The sequence below is a fragment of the Gnatocerus cornutus genome, chromosome 7 (genome assembly GCF_029298725.1).
Source record: "Gnatocerus cornutus isolate USDA-ARS CGAHR chromosome 7, icGnaCorn1.1, whole genome shotgun sequence".
NCBI lineage: Eukaryota > Metazoa > Arthropoda > Insecta > Coleoptera > Tenebrionidae > Gnatocerus > Gnatocerus cornutus.
In genome coordinates this window covers 740585-760199 of record NC_142239.1, presented here as the reverse complement: position 1 = coordinate 760199, position 19615 = coordinate 740585, and the positions used below count along the sequence as shown (strand labels likewise).

The 19615-nt window shown below is 34.8% G+C and overlaps 1 long non-coding RNA gene and 1 pseudogene across 1 annotated transcript; both read right to left on the bottom strand.

Annotated features, from left to right (window-relative positions):
- Positions 1 to 7213: 7213 nt before the first annotated feature.
- LOC148170588 (sperm-specific sodium:proton exchanger-like) lies at positions 7214 to 11183 on the bottom strand (annotated as a pseudogene).
- A 7543-nt stretch (positions 11184 to 18726) lies between these two features.
- Positions 18727 to 19404, bottom strand: LOC148170587 (uncharacterized). The gene is made up of 2 exons (XR_015770394.1): positions 19148 to 19404; positions 18727 to 19090 (listed from the first exon to the last, which is right to left on the bottom strand). It is a non-coding gene; the product is annotated as an uncharacterized LOC148170587 (long non-coding RNA).
- Positions 19405 to 19615: the final 211 nt, after the last annotated feature.

The window sequence follows — 19615 nt, the reverse complement described above, 5'->3', positions numbered from 1 at the left end:
TTGAAAACTAATTTTGTTTTCGAAAATAGTTTACATGAAATATTTTATTTTATTTGGAAGTGCTGAAAACACACATGCGCCAGATTTTTAAATTTGTTGCAATGGATTTTATTATAACAGCGTAAACATTGAAGCAAAAGAAATAACAAGATGGGAAAACATCTTTATTTTATTCATTTCAATTTATTATCATTAATGATAATTTTCCAATACATTCAATTAATTTCGGGGGACATCGTATTTAGAAATAAGAAAAATCTATGAAACAAACTCCGAACCAAGGCAAACTTATCTGCCTGGTTTATTGCTGTACTGCCGTAGAAAATATGCTAATTTTACAGACGATTTTCACCCTTATGGATGATTGGCATGTGTCAAATGGTTTGTATGTTGGGTTGCATATTTTTCAAAACACGAATTTTAGTTGAGGGGTAGAACAGCCTTAAGAGTAACCAACATCTCACCCACGGAAGACCCGCTAGTTAGATGAACCCTGACCACCCCGCGAGTCCCACGTAACAAGCTTCCAGCACTAGAGGGTTTTCGAAAGTCAAAATCAAAGTTTAATTTTTAATTGATCACACTTCAAAAAATGTACTGACATTAACGCGAGAAGTGGTTTGTTATGTTGTGTCTTTTATGACGAAGAAAATTTAGAAAGGAGAATTGGGTTCGGACAAGTACAGAGCAGCTAAGAAAACAAGGGACATACATAAAATACATAAACATATAAATTTTCAGTTTCAGTTTCAATAAAATACAATAGAAGAAAAAATTCCTTGAACAGAATCGAATAAAATTCCAGTTCCCAAAACTATCGGGTTTTCACGAATCTAAACTGCTTATGCACGTGATTTATCGGACGGCGATCGAACACTGGTTGAATCTAGACGCTTACGTCACCGGAAAAAAACGCGTTAGTTTAAAATTGTACAGAAAATAGCTACTTTACATGAATCCGGAGTGACTTCCTTATTACAACAACAAATGACAAAAATTATTACATACCAAAAAAGTGACAACACACAAACGTCTCTACAAGAAGCTCTAAAATAGGGTCCGTGACATTAGCACCCCGAAAGTAGAAAAACAAAGTTTGAACGTTACGAAATGAATGCACCCATGATGCACCCTCTTGCACCGCAAAAAGTTTTTTTTGCACCATTTACGTGACACCAACACCCCACTATACTCATTTGAAAAAAATAATACGTTAATTGTCTTCAGCATGTAATGCACCATTATAATTTTGGATTTTACTTCAACCCTTAATGTCTTTATCCCTTACAAAAATCTATTTTTTTAATTTGATTAAATATCAATACATTAATAGAATGCACCCATGATGCACTCTCATGCACCGTAAAAAGGTTTTTTTTGCACCCTTTTAATAACCAAGTTATAAAGGATTTTAACTTGGCGTGCTGCTGTCACGTGACACCAGAACCCCACTATACTCATTTAGAAAAAATAATACGTTCTGTGTCTTCTGCATGTAATGCACCATCATGCACCACCAAAACTTTGGACTTAACTTCAACCCTTAACGCCTTCATCCCTTATAAAAATATATTTTTTGGACTTGATCAAAAATCGATATGACAATGGATTGCACTCGTGATGCACTGTTACACACCGAAAAGAAATTTTTTGCACCCTGGTTTAATTAATGGACTACAAAGTGACGTAACAATATCAAGACATTTCGAGAAACACAGGTCAAGAGTATTTCCATAGACATTCTTGAAACCACTAAATTGACTAAAACATAGACTAAAATATGTATCACAGACGATGATTTCACTTGGAAGACTTGTTTTGATAGGAATAAATTCAGCGCTCCCTTTTGCTTGACACCACTCAATGCACGACAGATTAAAATCACCGAGCACAACAACATCACAGTTAAAATTTTTATCACAGATGCTTTCCAAACAATTAAGATGACTAGAATATTTTAAGATTTCGCAGCCAGGAGTAAAATAGGCACAACCAATTATTAACTCACGATTATCACAGAAAACTTTTATCCAGGCTTCTTCTGTTGAGGTGTTGACATTAAGTTGGGTAGATTTGAAAGCCTTATTAACTGCCAATAGAACGCCTCCACCAGAGCTTTTTAAACTATTTTTTTTCACTGCGATCATTTCGATACACAATATATCTGTCATCTAACACTTCCTTGCTTTGAATATCTGGGGATAACCAAGTTTCCGTTAATGCAATAACTTGAAAATCTTCACTCAATACAGATGAATATATTTTTTGAAGCTTTGTCTTCAATCCCCGAACATTTTGATAATAAATTGAAAGACTTTTTACTTGACTTGTACATCTGGCTCGACCTGCCTTATCGGTGGTACATCTGATTTTTTCTGTAGAAAAAAAAAAACTTTTTAATCATAATTCCTTCAGCCCAGTGTGAACCATCAAGCAATGGAGAGAAAATATTCTCATTGACTGTAACTTTGAATGAAGAACTCTTGGCATGATCTCTTTTAGGAAGAATTTCGACTGTAAATTCTTCATTCGGGAATTTACATTTTAGATGCTTCTGCACATTATCACCCGTTGTGTCAAGTGCAAGATTGCCTACGTACAGATACTTTTTACGTGGAACACTTTTCAGACCAGAGATACACTTTTCAGTTCCAGTGACATATTTAGATTTTTGGGATCTTGTCCGGACATTGTAACCAACAACATCACTAGGTTTATTCCTCTCCATATTAAAATTAGGGCTATGAGAACTAACACCCACACCGTTATCCTTTTTAGCATCAGTACTGAATTTAGGCACGTTGGAAGATAGATTGGACGGGAGATTGAGTGACGACAAACACGTTGAATCAAAATTAGGTAATTTTGTATTTTTATTAAATGATATTGAAGGCGTGAAATTAAATCCATTACAATTTGTTTCAATGACAGAAGTAGGGAAGTGTTTATGTGCAGTATCTAACAAATTTACTTGCCCTTTACCTTCTACAACATTCGAAAAAGATGGTTTTATCTTAGTGAGAGTGTTATCACTTTCTTTTAGATTCCTTATCTCGACATGTAGCTTTTTATTCTCTGAAAGAAGCATATCGACCTTACCACTCAGATCAACGACCAAAGATGTAAGGTTGGCAAAATGTGACATAATGTCGTCCATGGACATCGATGATCCCTCATAACGTGCTCTTTTCTTGTTGGGTTCAGATGATAAATGAAGATCAGCAGATGATTGTGGAGGAACACTGCACTTATTAGCACATTTCCACGCAGACTTCTTTTTGTGAAAACCACGAAGATCCACATTTGCACATTTACTATGAAAAGACTTAAAACAACCTGTACACAGGATTATATCTTTTTGATCAGAAAAAGATATTGAACACAGACAGCAAACAATATTCACGTTTCATGACTTGGCGAACTTGAACTCGATGCAGCAGCAACTGCTTCTACATCGTCTCTTCGCTAGTAAAATCCATTGTTTGCACTCCAAAATTGGAAAAACGCCAAAAAACGGTTTTTTGTTTATGAAAACAACAAGTGCATTTCCCTAAATACGCGCGACGCTGGTAGCTCTAATTTCTGCATTTTTTTTACAGGAGGAGTTTTATTCGATTACTAGCGGTTGTAGAAAAAATATTTTTTGTGTTTCGTGACTCATTCGTGTTTTTATGGCGCTTTCGAATGCCCCAGTCCACCAACCTCTTAACACAAAAATTCCTGTTGTCGTTGTGGCGCGAAAAGTTTGAAATTCGAATTTGAAGTGGGATACTACATAACCCTCTGACGACTGATGGAAGCAATATGGGAGATTTGTCAATGAATTTTTCTCTATTTTTTGGGACTAATGCCACCGGGGTAGATGTTGGATTTTTACGATAACAGTGATGAACTAGGTGGCTCTCGGAATTCTGTAGATCGATAGCAGTGATGTACAATTGCGTCCAAAAATAATGCACCATCAAATTGCTTATTTCCAAATAGCATCGGAAAACATTTTGAAGGCCTCGCCGGGGTACAAGTCCGTTCTTGACCGTCCCAGCACATCTGGGTAGTCATAAAATGGTAATTTTTCAATGTTTGCAAAAATCCTGTGCTAAAATTATTTCGATCTTATTTTGCTGTGCTGTGATGGTAAAAGAAACGTATAAATACGGTGGAGCGTTTATGACTTTAACTTTTTAAACAGTTTCCACAAAACTTACCGCAAGACCCTATAAACATAATCACCCTCAAGTGGTAGGTCTTGTCTGATGACCAGAATTAATCCCCAATAAATTACAGCTTTTTGTTGATTCAAATTTACTGGAATTGGAAAAAAAATATTTGGAAATAAAGTTTCAGGACATACAGACAAAATATAGTAGATTACTCAACGTGTGAAGTTAAGTTTTGTTTTAATCTAATGTTAACTTGTAATAATAGAGTTGAAGAATGATTAAAATTTAGATTAGCTTAAAAGTGCAGTATAAAATTTTTCAAATTTCGCTTAAATTAAATAAAAATATAATTGTCAATTTTGACATGTCAAATCACTTGCTCTCATTGTTTTGTAACTTTTTCACTTGCTAGTTAGTAGAAACATAAGTTAATTACTAGTGAAAAAAATGAAGAAAATTTGAGTTTCGTAGGTCCCAAACAATGACAGAAAATGTATTTTTATGGCAAAGTTAAAAAAAAACTATATTTTATAGCTAGAGACAAATAATTAAAAAAATTATGAAGTCCGTTTTAAAAAAAAAACACCACCAACACCGCGATTTTCCCCTGCATTACACCCGACAACGTTGCCTAGGGAGATTTTTAGTGAGAAAATATTTGTCAATTTTTTGACATTTCTGAAAATTAGGCAGTGTTTCCTTTAAAAACGTGTTTCTTTTACAGCCTGTTGGATTGCAAATCAGGATTTAAGGTTCAAGTGTACCCCCTATCTCAAAAACGGTAAATTCAAAAATTTTGAAAAAAATCCTGAAGATGTAAAATTTATTCTAAATCATCACATAAAATTAAAAAAAAATCTGTCCTGCGGTTTTCATGATAATTTCAAAAAACTTAGTTTTTAGGTACTTTTTAGCTGTTTTCTTTTAAACTGGTGGTTAGAGTCACTTCAAATTTTAACATGACTTGCCTTGTAGACTCAGAAAAATGTGGGATTTTTTTTATAATTTTTGAATTTACAGTTTTTAAGATATGTGTATTTTTTGATAACTTTCGTTAATATCTACTATAATTGCTTTTTTTTTTTTTCAATGTACAAGTTATTTAAATATTTCTCTCATATACAGGGCTATTCACATAACTGTACGACCTGTAATTTCAAAAAATGCAACCCATTATACATTTTCAAAGCAACCGTCGCTTTTAGTAAATTGAAATATATTAAATCGATCAACGATGCCTGCATGGTTGATGCTTGACATTTTAAAAAATCATCACACCGGACATTTATTGCTCAACGATTTATTAAGATGACAAAACTGGAAGCCAAATTTATGTAACAGTAACAAATTTAAAAAAAATTGGAGACAAATCATCGTAACAAGTGTTGAAAATTCTGCCCATTCTTTGCTTTGCAACAAGCTATTCTGTTCATAAAGGATCGCCGCACGCGCTTCAAAGTTTCTGGTGTTACCGTAATCTTTGCTCTTCTAGGTTTCCTTCAGCTCTTAAACCTTCATGATATGGTATAGATAAAATTGGTTAGCAGAAATAATTCTTGAAACTGCTGGCAGATTGGTTCCAACTTGACGTGACACAAAATTTTGACTGACGTGCGGATTTTCTGTAACATCTGGAAGAATCGCAACTTCATTCTTCATACCTGTGGCTGTTCTAATTGTAACTCGTTTCTGTTGGGGCCAGTTTTCTCTTAAATCTTTTTCTAATTTTCGGAAAATTTTGTCTGTTGGATGTGCAACAGGGTCAGGATTCTTTGTGCATATAAATCTGCAGCCGCTACAGCATCATCACTTTTCTCGTCGTTAGAACATTTTCGCGAAGATAATAAGATAAGAATAGATAAGATAACTAGGAGTATTAAGTTTAGTTTGCAAAAATGGCAAAAATTGACAAATCTTTATGACACCATTGGTTGATATAAAGCATCTCTGATTGTATTTTTAAAATTTTAATTTAGAAAACCCAAGTCAACACTGGAAATGTATTGTTGATTGCATTTTTTTAAATTTCAGGTCGTACAGTTATGTGAATAGCCCTGTATTTACCATAAATTAGGATCAAACAAATACATTTTGTAGCACAGAATAGTCGGAAAAAAAATAATTAAAGCTGGCACATTTCGATCAAAAACTATGCTATAGGAAGTGGTGTCCCCAAACGGCCTGGAAATAATTCAAATTATTTTTTCTATCTTATAATAGAATGCGCTTTCGTCGCCTTGTTGATAGATTCCTTTCTTACGGGCAAAAAACTGCATCAAACACGCTGTGTGATTCATACAATTGCCCATTAAAATCGCTATAAGGCTTATTCTTACGAAATGCAGAAAAAATTATATGTTCGACTGGAGGTTTATTTTTAGCCCAAAAATGCATGTTGACAGAGACAAAAACTTACTTAAAGTTGCTACTGTTTGTATTTCTTCCTTTCATAATATTGTGCAAGATGCAGAAAAATCTAGCTAATAGTTTTGGCGGCTGCGACGCTCGCTTTAAAAATGTAATTTTTAGCGATTTGTGAGAGTTTGTGGAACCAATCTTTGATTTTTTTCAATATCTTAGTTGTAATTTATGCAAATTGTTTTCAAAGTTTGATGAGAAACAAAAATGCTGTTTTATCAAGTTAGTTTTCAAATTTATAGCCACAATTGGAAACTACTTTTATACCAAATGTCAACATATTGTATGACAAATGTCATCTACCCTTTAGTTCACTTTAAATCGTAAAATTAAATTGTGGTTTTTTTGATGGTAATTAACAATTTGTAGGGTCCAGAAAAATTAAACACGCCCGCGTTACTTGAAATTGACCTTCTTACAATAAATGTACAATAAATGTAGTTTGCAATCTTCAAAACTAAGTTGATAGGTTTTTTCCAAATTTTACACATTATTTGTATTAGATTTAAAATAAAAATTGATATAATATTTTTATCGCAGTTATGCTGAGAAACATTTATAAACACCTTGTATATTTGATCCTAAAGAAAGCCACTACTAGTCTTAAATCTACAGCCTAGAAAATTTTCAAAATCTCACCCGAAAGACGGATCCGGGCTGAGCTGCATGGCCCTGTTGAGAATCCCATAGCTCAAAACGTACACTTGACTATGCGTATCCGCCGTAACCCTGCAGTTGAAAGGCCTCAAAGTCAAAATGCTGTGCTCGCCTATACAATTCCCCGAAACAATATAATCTACAGACTGCTCGTCATAGGTCGATCCAAAATGATAATCGACAATCGGCAAAACGCCGTACTCCTTGCAACTCCTCAAGATGTACGGATTCGGGGTGTACGAAACCATAAACACTCCCGTTACTACGATGTAGATGACATTGGCAACATGTCCCTCGTCGAAGATGACTTCTCCAGGTTCGAACGTCTGAGCCGTGACGTTTTCAAACAGGAAATTAATCACTTCGTCGTCGTCAGACATCCAAGGGACTTCCTTAAATACGACTTTCGGCGGGCTCGGTTGCACTTTCTTAATCAAATTCACGTTCTTATGCAATTCGTTCAGCGACTCTAGAAGGAGATCGAGTTCTTGGGTGTCGACAAATCCGCTCGATTTCAGAACCATCACAGAATCTTATAAGCCGCTGAGGATGGTTCTGATGACTTGTTTGGTCTTAACGGTGATGGCGATCCACGGACGCTCCTTCTGGACGATTCCCATGAGCTTGGTGATGGTTACCCGGTCGATCTCCATTTGTCTTCGGATGTCGTCGCGGATTTTCTCGTTGGCGATGATGTGCTGGAGCATCCCAAGAACTTCAGATTCGGCGATTTTTTCCAGTTGTTTCAGGATGTTCTGATAGAAGGTTCCAAAGATCCGCAGGAGACGAAGGAAACGTAGCATTTCGAATATTTCGACGACGCTGCGTTTCACAGTCAAGGTTTTGTTGGCGCAGTTGCGCAGCTCGTTTATGCTGATTTCGGTGCTGCACCAGGAGATGATCATGAAAACGAAGTCTTGAATGTTCCAAAAAGACCTAGGAAGTGATGAGTTTTACCAGTTTCTAAAAATTATGATAAACGCCATTTCTTTCTAAATCATTATAATATACTTTTTTTTAAACCTTTCTTGGGTTCAAAGTCCCTCTAGATCTTTTTTGAATTAGACATGTTTTTATTGATTTTCTTTAAATCATCTTCAATTTTTTAAAAAGTGTAAAAGTGACAATCAATTGGAAAACTTACTTGAAGTAGGAAACACAGCCATCTTGGATGATGTTTCTCCAAGACAACGCCAACACTTTGATGATAAACTCCACAGTGTATATGATGGTAAAAATTGACTTCATCACTGTGATAAAATAGTCCAAATAGATAGTATGTTCTTTTCTCCCACCCATTACAAGAGATGGATGATAATTATAGTCCACCAGTAAAAGACAACAATGTACAGCTACTATAACTATCATTATCTTCTCGAAGGAAGATTCCAACACCAAATGGTAACAAAGTCTGCGCCAATATGTCAACGGTGGGCGAACCTTTCTTCTGCTTTTCTTAATAGCTTCAAGACGTTTCCTCGCCAATCGTTCGTACCATTTCTAAACCAAAAAGTGAAATAAATCGGTTATAAATTCTAGAAACTCACTTCTTCAGAAAATCGTCTGTAGAGATCCTCTACGCGGATCTTTGTGTCTTTGGAATCCATCGCCATTTCGATGGCTTGGGACAGAATTCGCATTCCTTCGTTTGAAATCATGCCGTTTTCATGTTGGCGCGAATATGATATTTTTTTTGCTTTTAAGACTCTTATTTTTGCGTCCCTAAAAAGTGATGTTTGTTTCAAAACAGTCTAAATAGAAAATTTTACACCACAAAAAAGAAAATAAAGTTCAGAGCTCCAAGCTGGAAGGTAAAACCTACAATGTTAAAGGCAAGAACTAGAAGCTACAAATTAGTTGCTAGAGGTAATAACAACAATTTTGAAACAAAGAGTTAGAAGCTTCTAAATGGAATTCAGCAAGCTAAAATGGACAAACTAGAACCTAAAAGCTGCAAGCCAAAATTTAGATTTGCAGATCGCCATCTAGAAGCTACAAGCTATTTTAAAAGTTAGAAATTGCAACCTAGAAGTTAAAAATTACAATTTATTCCCCAAACACCAAATTTGACAAAAAATGCTGACGCGCGTTTCGATAGCAATGCTATCATCATCAGAGCGATGATTAAACTAAAAACTAACAAATAATTCGTCCTTATATACTAAAAGCTTGTCGACGCGCACCCTTTGGCGCAGGTAGAAGGGACTAGAGGGAGGAGGAGGGGATGGGGCCGTTGTCTGAGTTCATTATTACATTTTTGTTCCTAAAAATTTCTAGACTTTCATAAATGTCTAGAATTTTACAATTATTTACTTTTTTAATTAAACGAAGACAACTTTCATCAATGTGGTGGTCATTGTCAAAAACATGTTGGGCAACGCTTGGTTTTTCAAACCATCCAAATTTGAGATGAGCTTGATGCTCTTTGATCCTTTTTAAAATTGACCTTCTTGTTTGTCCAATATATTTCTGATCACAATCTTTACATTTAATTTCATAAATCCCCGACTTTTCTCTTGTTCCTACTCGGTCTTTAGGATTACCTAGAAGACTTTGGAGGCTTGGACCCGAAGTAAAAACTACTTTGAGATCCAAACCCTGGAAAATTCTTTCCAGTCCCTTTGTCACTGAAGGTGAGTAAAGGATTGTGACAAAAGAAGTCTTCTCAGGTGTTTTCTGAAAAGTAAAACATTCATTGACCAATTTCTTAAATCTAAATTTTTTAACAATTTTATCAACAATGTTGGAATCGAAACCGTTACACCTGGCAGCATCTTTAAGTAATTTTAATTCCTGTATCTGAATTTGTTTAATGGAAAATTCAAAAGCCTGTGAACAAGAAAATTTAGACTTGCCTAAAATTAGGCACTAAACTAACATTAGGTCTTAATAATTTAGAATTTCAACACTGGTCTGACTATCAAAGGAAAATGTTTACTTCAATTGATTGTAAACTAAAAAAGAAGATCTTCTCTCATAAGAAGAAACTTATAAACCTCATAACACAAATTTCAAGAAAAAGTTTTCCTATGAAGGCCATTGATATTGTTGAAAATCATTCATCTCAAGTATTTAATGAAAATGAAATCAATTTGCTGAACAAGGGTTTGAAATTGAGTTTGCCACCTGCTAGATCAAATGTCGAGGAAGTTATTGCCGGAATTGAATCATCTATCCACCGGTTTAATGAACCGACTAAACATTTTGTCAGGGAGGCGTGCAGACAAAAAATTTCTTGTAATTTAACCCAGTCAAAGTGTAGAGTCCAGAATTCAAACCTCCAAATCATCAAATCCTTGAGACAGAAAGATTGTTTTTACGTTAAGGCTGATAAAGGTTGTTATTTTAGACAAAAAGGATTATTATGAAAGGTTGAACAACCTAATCACTAATGGTCCTTACCAGTCACTAAAGAAAAATCCATTGCCCAAAATGATCAGAGAAGTCACTAACACTTTGAAAAAATGTAACAACCTTATCACCCCTCAGCTTAAGTTTAGATTAAACATTTCCAACCCGATTGTTCCAAAATTGAATTGTTTGCCAAAAATTCATAAACCGGGGAAGTCAGTGCGACCAATTGTTTCGGCCATTAATGCACCGACTTCACAAATTTCAAAATGGTTGACAAATGAATTTAATAATTTAACCAAAAAGCAGCCTAGCCTTGCAGTCAAAAATTCTCTTGAAGTCATCAGTAAAATCAAAAACGAACAGCTGCAAGAGGGTGAATTATTAGTTTCATTCGATGTAAGTTCTCTATTTCCAAGTGTCCCCGTTCCACAAACACTTCTCTGGTTGGAAGAACTCCTAGTTGAAAACAATTTCAACCCGAAGATTGTCAAGGAATATATTCAACTCACAGACCTTTGCATGAAGCAAAACATTTTTCAATTTTCCGGGAATTTCTTTTTCCAGCATGAAGGGTAATTTATTGTCTCCGTTCATTGCTGACCTTTTCATGAGCCGCTTTGAAAAGGAACTTGAATCCGAGCTTGAATATTTTCCAAAAATCTGGGTTAGGTATGTGGATGACATTTTTGCCATTTTTGATACAAACAAGTCAAATATTGATGACTTTTTAATCAAAATAAATAACCGTTATCCAACGATAAAATTTACTTGCGAAATAGAGAAAGACGGAAAACTTCCATTTTTAGACACAATTGTAATTAAAAATAACAACAGATTAGTTTAGAGTTAGATTAGAGTTTGATGTTTATAGGAAGGAAACCAGTACTCTTCGCTACATCACTGCAGACTCCCATCATTGTCCTCAACATAAGATGGCAAGTCTAAATTTTCTTGTTCACAGGCTTTTGAATTTTCCATTAAACAAATTCAGATTCGCAAAGGAATTAAAATTAATTAAAGATGCTGCCAGGTGTAACGGTTTCGATTCCAACATTGTTGATAAAATTGTTAAAAATTTAGATTTAAGAAATTGGTCAATGAATGTACTACTTTTCAGAAAACACCTGAGAAGACTTCTTTTGTCACCATCCCTTACTCACCTTCAGTGACAAAGGGACTGGAAAGAATTTTCCAGGGTTTGGATCTCAAAGTAGTTTTTACTTCGGGTCCAAGCCTCCAAAGTCTTCTAGGTAAAAATCACTTAGTAATCTCCCATATCGCTTATACTCCCACCACCCGTCAGAGGGTGGCAATCTCAACCCCTCAAACACCACCTCCGATTATTTTGAAAAATCCGCAATGTAGCCCTATGAATTTGACATGGAAAAATTACAAATAAATCACTTAGTAATCCCCCATATCGCATATACGGCCACCACCCGTCAGAGGGTGGCAATCTCAACCCCTCAAACACGACCTCCGATTATTTTGAAAAATCCGCAATGTAGCCTTATGAATTTAAACTCGAAAAATCACAAATAAATCACTTAGTAATCCCCCATATTGCGTTTTCTCCTACTACTTTTGAGAGGGTGGCAATCATAACCCTCTTTCTACAGTATCCGGCATTTTTCGAAACACCTCAATGTAGCCCGTTCAAAATAATATAAAAAAATGTATAAATAAATCGTCTGTTAATTTATTTACATAAGGATTTGCCCCCACCGTCAAAGAGTAGAAAACCAGCACCCTTTATGTATTCACGTTCTGGTAAATGTAAAAAATTTAAAATTTAGCATAACGTCATTAGTATCAAAAAAAATAAAAAAAATTACTGAATAATGTTTAATTTCAAAAATAGCTTTACTAACTCTCAAAGAGTTTTATTTAAACAAAATAGCCAGTTTTTTTTATCTGGCAACCCAGAATACAGATTCTCTTTTTTAGATTTGCAGACTTTACAGGGGATACATTTTACAAATGAGGAGCAGACTTTCTTTCAAAATGCAGTTTGTCCTTAATTGCATATTTTTAGAAATTAATAAAATTTGCAGCTCCTTTAAGAAATAACTTGCATTTTTAAACATGTGGCAATAAAATGAGGAAAATTATGTACTATTTGCACACAAATTTCACGACTAGAATAGAAGAGAATTTCGCAAAAAAACAAAATGGCGCCAATATCTCAATTTGTGAAAAAATGGATAAACTGCACTTTGAAAGTCTGCTCCTCAAGTTGGATCTGAAGAAACGTTATTTCATTTGAAAACATCGTAGACAAAATGGCGGGCCGACTGATTATGTAGCCAAGTGCATTTCATATTGTAAATCAATAAAGAGCTAGGTAAATTAATTTAAATTAAAGGAAATTAAATGGTTCCGTCACGAAACTAAATATTACAATTTCATGCCTAATAGGTGCTAAATGACAAAATGTGCAAGAGGTTACAAAATGTTACAAATCGAAATTGCAAATTCCAAGTAAAATTATCTATACGCATGTTCCTATTCCTTAAAATATCAATTATTATCCTGTGTAAGGTAGACACCACCCAGGGTTTTCCATTACAGTTCACCAAACGATCTAGTGCGGTTGTGGCTTTGACTTTTTAAACCGTTTATAGCAATTTTACCGCAAACCTTCATAAACATAATCGTCCTCAAGTGGTTGGGTCTTATCTGCATTAAAATAAACCCCTAGGATAGACGTATTTTGAAGAATTCTATTGTTTCGATTTGTAAGACTGACCAGCTGGGTAAAAATGTGTATTCCGGTTCAGATCTAACCACCAGAGAATGTTTATGTTTATGGGGGTTTGCGGTAAAGTAGCTGTAAACGATTTAAAAAGTCAAAGCCATAACAGCACTAAATCGTTGCGTGAACTGTACCTACGTGTCGACTCAGCTCCGAGCCTTGACAAAATCACGTACGTCTGATAAGTAAACGATTAATGATAACAATCACATACATAAATTCTGTTGTAATTAATTCCAGCCACCCTCACATTCACATATGTTCAATTAGTCACATCTCATAACTCTCCCTTAAGACGGAGTGGGGGTGCGACTATTCCGACCACGCATTTTTCTTAGATTTTAGATTTAATTCTTAAGAGGTACTGATCCGGACTCCAACCCGGAATGTAAATATTAGCAATAAACCACAATTTAAGGAATCTCGCTTTTTCACTAGTTAATCCCCGTAAGCACGACAGAGAAACACAACAGTGGTGTCAGGTGTGTGGGGTTAAAGTTTTTTTGTGTGTGTAATTCGTCGAAGTGTATTTCTGTGCATTGTTTTTTCTAATTACTTTGGAAGTCGGTACTCATTAGTACGCATTCGCAGTCCAAGTGAATTACGAAATAAAAGTGCGATAGTGCGAAAAATTTACGGAGTGTCCAAAATTATTTTGGGAAAAGTCGAGTGCTCCAAGTCCATCTACAGAAATTGTGTCCATCTACAAAATCATCAGTACCCATTTGAATTTTCATCTAATCATCCATCGTCATCGAGATTCATCAATTGATCTGTCGTCATCGAGAATTACCTTTCGATCGCCGTCTTCTACCTCCGATCAAGAACGGACAACAAGATCCAAAGCAACAAGATAAGTGTTGTGTTGTTTTTACTTTATTTTGAAATTTTTATTGCTTAACTTTAGGTAAATTTTGATATTTTGTCGCTCCATTTCATGCACGTTAGTTTTAATATTATTTTAGTATAAATGCCAGAATCTGGTGAAGATAATCCCCAAGACAACACAATGAAGTATTCACTAGATATTGCTTTAAAAATGATACCCGATTTCTCAGGAAATAAATATAATCTGCATAAATTTTTAACTTGTGTCGATATTGTCTATGGGATGTGTACCCAAAATTCACACAAAATTAGTCTTTTAAATGTCGTAAAAACAAAATTGTCAGGTCCCGCGTATGATCTAGTAAAACATAATAACTTTGAATCTTGGGAATCACTAAAAAATGAATTAGAGAATCAGTTCGGAGAAAAAAGATCAATTGCTCAAATTCAAACAGAACTTTTGAGTATTAAACAAAATAAAGATCCGGTGCGAGAATTTGCAAATAAAATCATACAATTGACATCCGATCTGGACGACGCGTGCATCAAAGAACAAGGCGCAGATGCGTCTCAGTACGTCAAAAAGTTAAATAAACATTCAGCGTTAAAGGCCTTTGTAGACGGTCTGAATGAGCCAAGTAAACTAATTATCAAAGCGTCGCGATTTCAAGAATTGCATGAAGCTATAGAGGCTGCAGTTGAGGAAGAAAAATCAGCTAAACTGCAAGGTTCTCAAAAATCTAATAATTTAAATTTAAATCGATCCTCTTTTAATTCTTATCACAATTCCAACAATGCAAATCAAAGGTCTCACAACAATCACTCTAATTATAATTCTAATAACACGAATCAAAGACCTTTCACAAATTCAAATCGACAAAATAATTTCTTTCAAAATCCAAATAATAATAACAATTTTTGTCGATAAAATGTAAAATAAGGGGTCATACCATAGATGTATGCCGAAAAAGAGAATATAATAATTCACGTTATAATAATTCGAATAACTCACAAAATTCTCAAAACAATCCGGGAAACGAGCCTGCTCCGAGTTCATCGGGCAACGGAACTCGGATGCGCAATCTCGAAAACGCCCATTAAATGGTACCGCAGAAATTCATTCAAAAGTTTTCAACATCACAATAAAGTCACAACCAAATTTTGTAACTGTTCCGATAGATTTAGCTGCGTCTAAAACAGCAAATTTAATTCTAGATACCGGTGCTGATCTGTGTATTTTTAAACGAAACGTGGCAGATCAAGACTTTATAGTAAATACCGCACAGACGATGAAATTAAAAGGCATTACCAATGAAAACGTTAAAACTCTTGGTGTTTGTAACGCACAAATTCAATTAGGCGACACAGTCGTAATCCACCCGTTTCATATAGTTCCTTCGAACTTTCCCATACCCCATGATGGTATATTTGGCCGAGATTTATTAGCAAAACTAGGGGCAGTAATAAATTTTAATCAGGATGCGGTCAACTTTGAACACGGATTTCAGTTGGAAATCTTGCCGAAAACTAATGTCAATCTAAGCTCCCCTAAACAGATGTCAAATAATAAGCGTGAAATACCCGCCTGATCCGAAATCAGAGTGCAGGTGCCGATCGACGCCGATTCAGTCAAAAAACCTAAATTATGCGTGCAAAAGGAATTAGTAGCAGGGTTGTTCGTTCCCAACTGCATCGTCGGAAACACCAAAGGTCATTTTATCCTAAACGTAATTAATACCAACTAGACAGCTGTACAATTTGATCCGCACGACTTAGAATTCCATAATCTCGAAGATTATCACGCCATATCCTTATCGCAAAATAATGTTGAATCCGAAAGATTGAAAAAATTGGAATCCTTAATTCAAACAAATTATATGAATATAGAGGAAAAAGAATCAATAATTAACATTTGCAGAGAATTCAACGATATTTTTTATTTAGAAGGAGATCAACTTACTTATACAGATGCTCTAAGACATCATATTTCCCTATTATCTAACAAGCCTGTTCACGTTAAACCCTATCGGTTACCCGAAAATCAAAAACCCGAAATTCGTCGTCAAATTAACGACATGTTACAAAATGATGTAATTGAAAATAGCAATTCACCCTATAATTCGCCAATTTTAATAGTCCCTAAGAAAACAGATGGTAACGGTAATAAAAAGTGGAGATTAGTGGTCGATTTCAGGAAACTTAATGATGTTACGCAATCAGACGCTTATCCTTTGCCTAATATTTCCGAAATTTTAGAGCAATTAGGAAATTCGAAATATTTTTCAGTTATTGATTTGGCAACAGGATTTCATCAAATTTTATTAGATGATGAAAGTAAACCGTGCACAGCATTTTCTTTTGAAGGGCATTACCAATACAAACGTTTACCTATGGGATTAAAATCGTCACCAGCAACATTTCAAAGATTGATGAATACTGTACTCTCAGGTCTGCAAGGGATAAAATGTTTCGTCTACCTTGACGATATAGTTATATACGGTGGTTCATTACGGGATCATAATACTAAACTAATTGAAGTTTTTTCAAGACTCAGACAATATAATTTAAAATTACTGCCTTCTAAATGTGAATTCCTTAGAAAAGAAATCACTTACTTAGGTCACCTAATATCCGACGAAGGTATTAAGCCGGATCCGAGTAAAATCAGCGTCGTAAAAAATTACCCTAGACCAAAAAATGCTGATCAAGTTAGATCATTTCTTGGACTTGCCTCTTATTACCGAAAATTTATTAAAACGAAATGTTCCTTTTGTTTGGTCCGCACTGTGCGAAGAATCTTTCGAAACATTAAAATTGCAATTAACAAATCCGCCAATCTTACAATACCCCAATTACGCTGAAGAATTTATAGTGACTACAGACGCGAGTCAAAATGCAATCGGCGCTGTTTTGTCACAGGGACCAATTGGTCGAGACTTGCCAATCGCGTTCGCGTCCAGAGCATTAAACAAATCGGAAAAGAATTATTCCACCATCGAACGAGAATTGTTAGCGATTATTTATGGTGTTCAACACTTTCGTCCCTACATCTACGGAAAGAAATTCAAAATTTTAACAGATCATAAACCTTTAATTTACTTATTTTCGATTTCAAACCCATCTTCACGACTCATGCGATTCAGATTAAAATTAGAAGAATACGAGTACGAAGTAATTTATAAGCCAGGAAAACAAAATTCAAATGCCGATGCTCTAAGCCGAATTTACTTAACACAAAGTGAACGAGATGAAGAGTTCGAACAATATAAATCAGCTGTAGAAAAAACCGTGATCAACAATCCTAATATCATTGATACTACGGATTCAATCGCAGATTGTTCCGATGAGTACGATCATTTACATTTTACGGACATAAACTTTGATACAAAAATTGAACACTACAACAGTTTATTCGAGCTAAAAGCGCAAAATGCCGACATACAAGAAATTGCTCACTTAAAGTCAGATGGAAGATTTTTGATATACTTAATCGTAAAAGATAACGTTGCAGATACAGCTTCCAATCAAAACGTTTTTCGAGGATTGATTAATTTAAAAAGTTTTTGTGAACATAATAAAATCACAAAAATTGCTATTTCAAGCGCATCCATAAAAGCTCAAAATCTGAAAACTTCAGCAGTTCGTTCAATGCTTCGATACATTTTTAAATCATCACCAGTTCAAATTCTAATTTTTCATGACAACACCAGAATAGTATATTAAAATACGAATTGCAGAAGGCATGCATTCAAGCACGAATTTGAAATTCCGAAACAAGCCGCGAAGTGGCGCGTTGAGGAACAAATGAGTGCTTGAATGCCCTTCTGTAATGAGTGTTTTATACTATTTTTTCTAATTTGCCCTCTCATGCACTTTTATAAATTAAAACAGAAAAAATTTCAATCTAGGGATTTTGGAAGTGGTTGGTAAGATTTATGTACAATATTTTAAGGCGGCTTTGAAAAAATTAATTTAAAACGTCAGTGTCAATTTTTGCGTAAAATGAATGCTGAAAGAAATACATCTCTTACGCCGCCAAAAATTAAAGAAATTGCGAAAAAAACGTTAGAATCATTACTGCCGGACAAGTCGAGATCCCAGTATGAAAAGGAATTTCAAAAATTTTAAGAGTGGCGTCATGAAAATGACATAGAAGGAATATCCGAAAGTGTTCTACTTGCGTATTTTGATCTTCAACGCCAAAAGTATAAGTCATCTACCTTATGGAGGATCTATTCGATGTTAAGATCCTGTATAAACATCAAAATGGATGTAGATATCGCCAAATACCGAAAATTACAGGCACTGTTAAAAAGATCGTTAGGTTACAAACCAAAGAAATCTGAAATCTTAGAAGAAGGGGATATTCATAAATTTATTCAAGAAGCAAATGATGAAACATACTTGGCGATGAAAGTAACTAAATTTTACTTTTTTGATTGTTGCTTTATAACTGGTGAACTTTTAGGTCATCCTGATATTTGGATATAACGGAGCATGTAGGCGTGAGGAATTAACGAATTTGTCGATTGAGGATATTGAATATAGATTAGATTCTATCATGGTGTCGATTCTTAAAACAAAAAACAACGTTCCAAGACAATTTCTAATAACACATCCACAATGGATTAATTTAATCAAGAAATATGCTAACTTAAGACCTAAAAATGTGACACATAAGCGATTTTTCTTAACTTATCGGAAAGGTTTCTGTGTGAATTCTCCAATTGGCATTAATACCATGGGTAAAGTGCCAAAAGAAATCGCAGTTTTTCTCAAGTTGTCAAACCCAGAAGGTTTTACAGGACATTGTTTCCGAAGAACCAGCGCAACGGCTCTCATGGTGGTGATCTATTAACCATTAAGCGCCACGGAGGCTGGAAATCTTCAGCTGTTGCTGAAGGTTATGTTGAGGCATCTACAAGAAAAAAAATTGAAGTGTCTGAAATGCTTGGGTCAGTTGCTTCGAACCTACCAAGCTGTTCTGTTAATTTAGAACAAAATAATTTGCAACAGAATATTGTATCAGACAAGAATGTCCATGGTGTCACTGTAAATTCCCATGACACTTCTCATATAACAGTTAATGTTTATAATAACTGCACTTTTCTTAACAATAATTAATTAAACACAATTTCTTTTCGTTTATTGGTGAGTTTCATTTTTCACGTTTGTCGTTGACAGCGGTTGACAATTCAAGATCAACGCTACCAACATCAATAGAGTAAATTTTACTAGTTTATTCTCGCACGCCAACGTCTTATTCTAACACCCAAAATACGTCATTCGGGTACTTGAATAGATTTATTCTAGAAGCAAATTAGAAAAAAAAAATATTCATCACAAGAAATACAGGAAATATTACGCGAATATCATTTAACACCTTTAGGTGGTCATCAAGGTGTTAACAGAACCTTTAATAGATTAAAATCAAATAACAGTT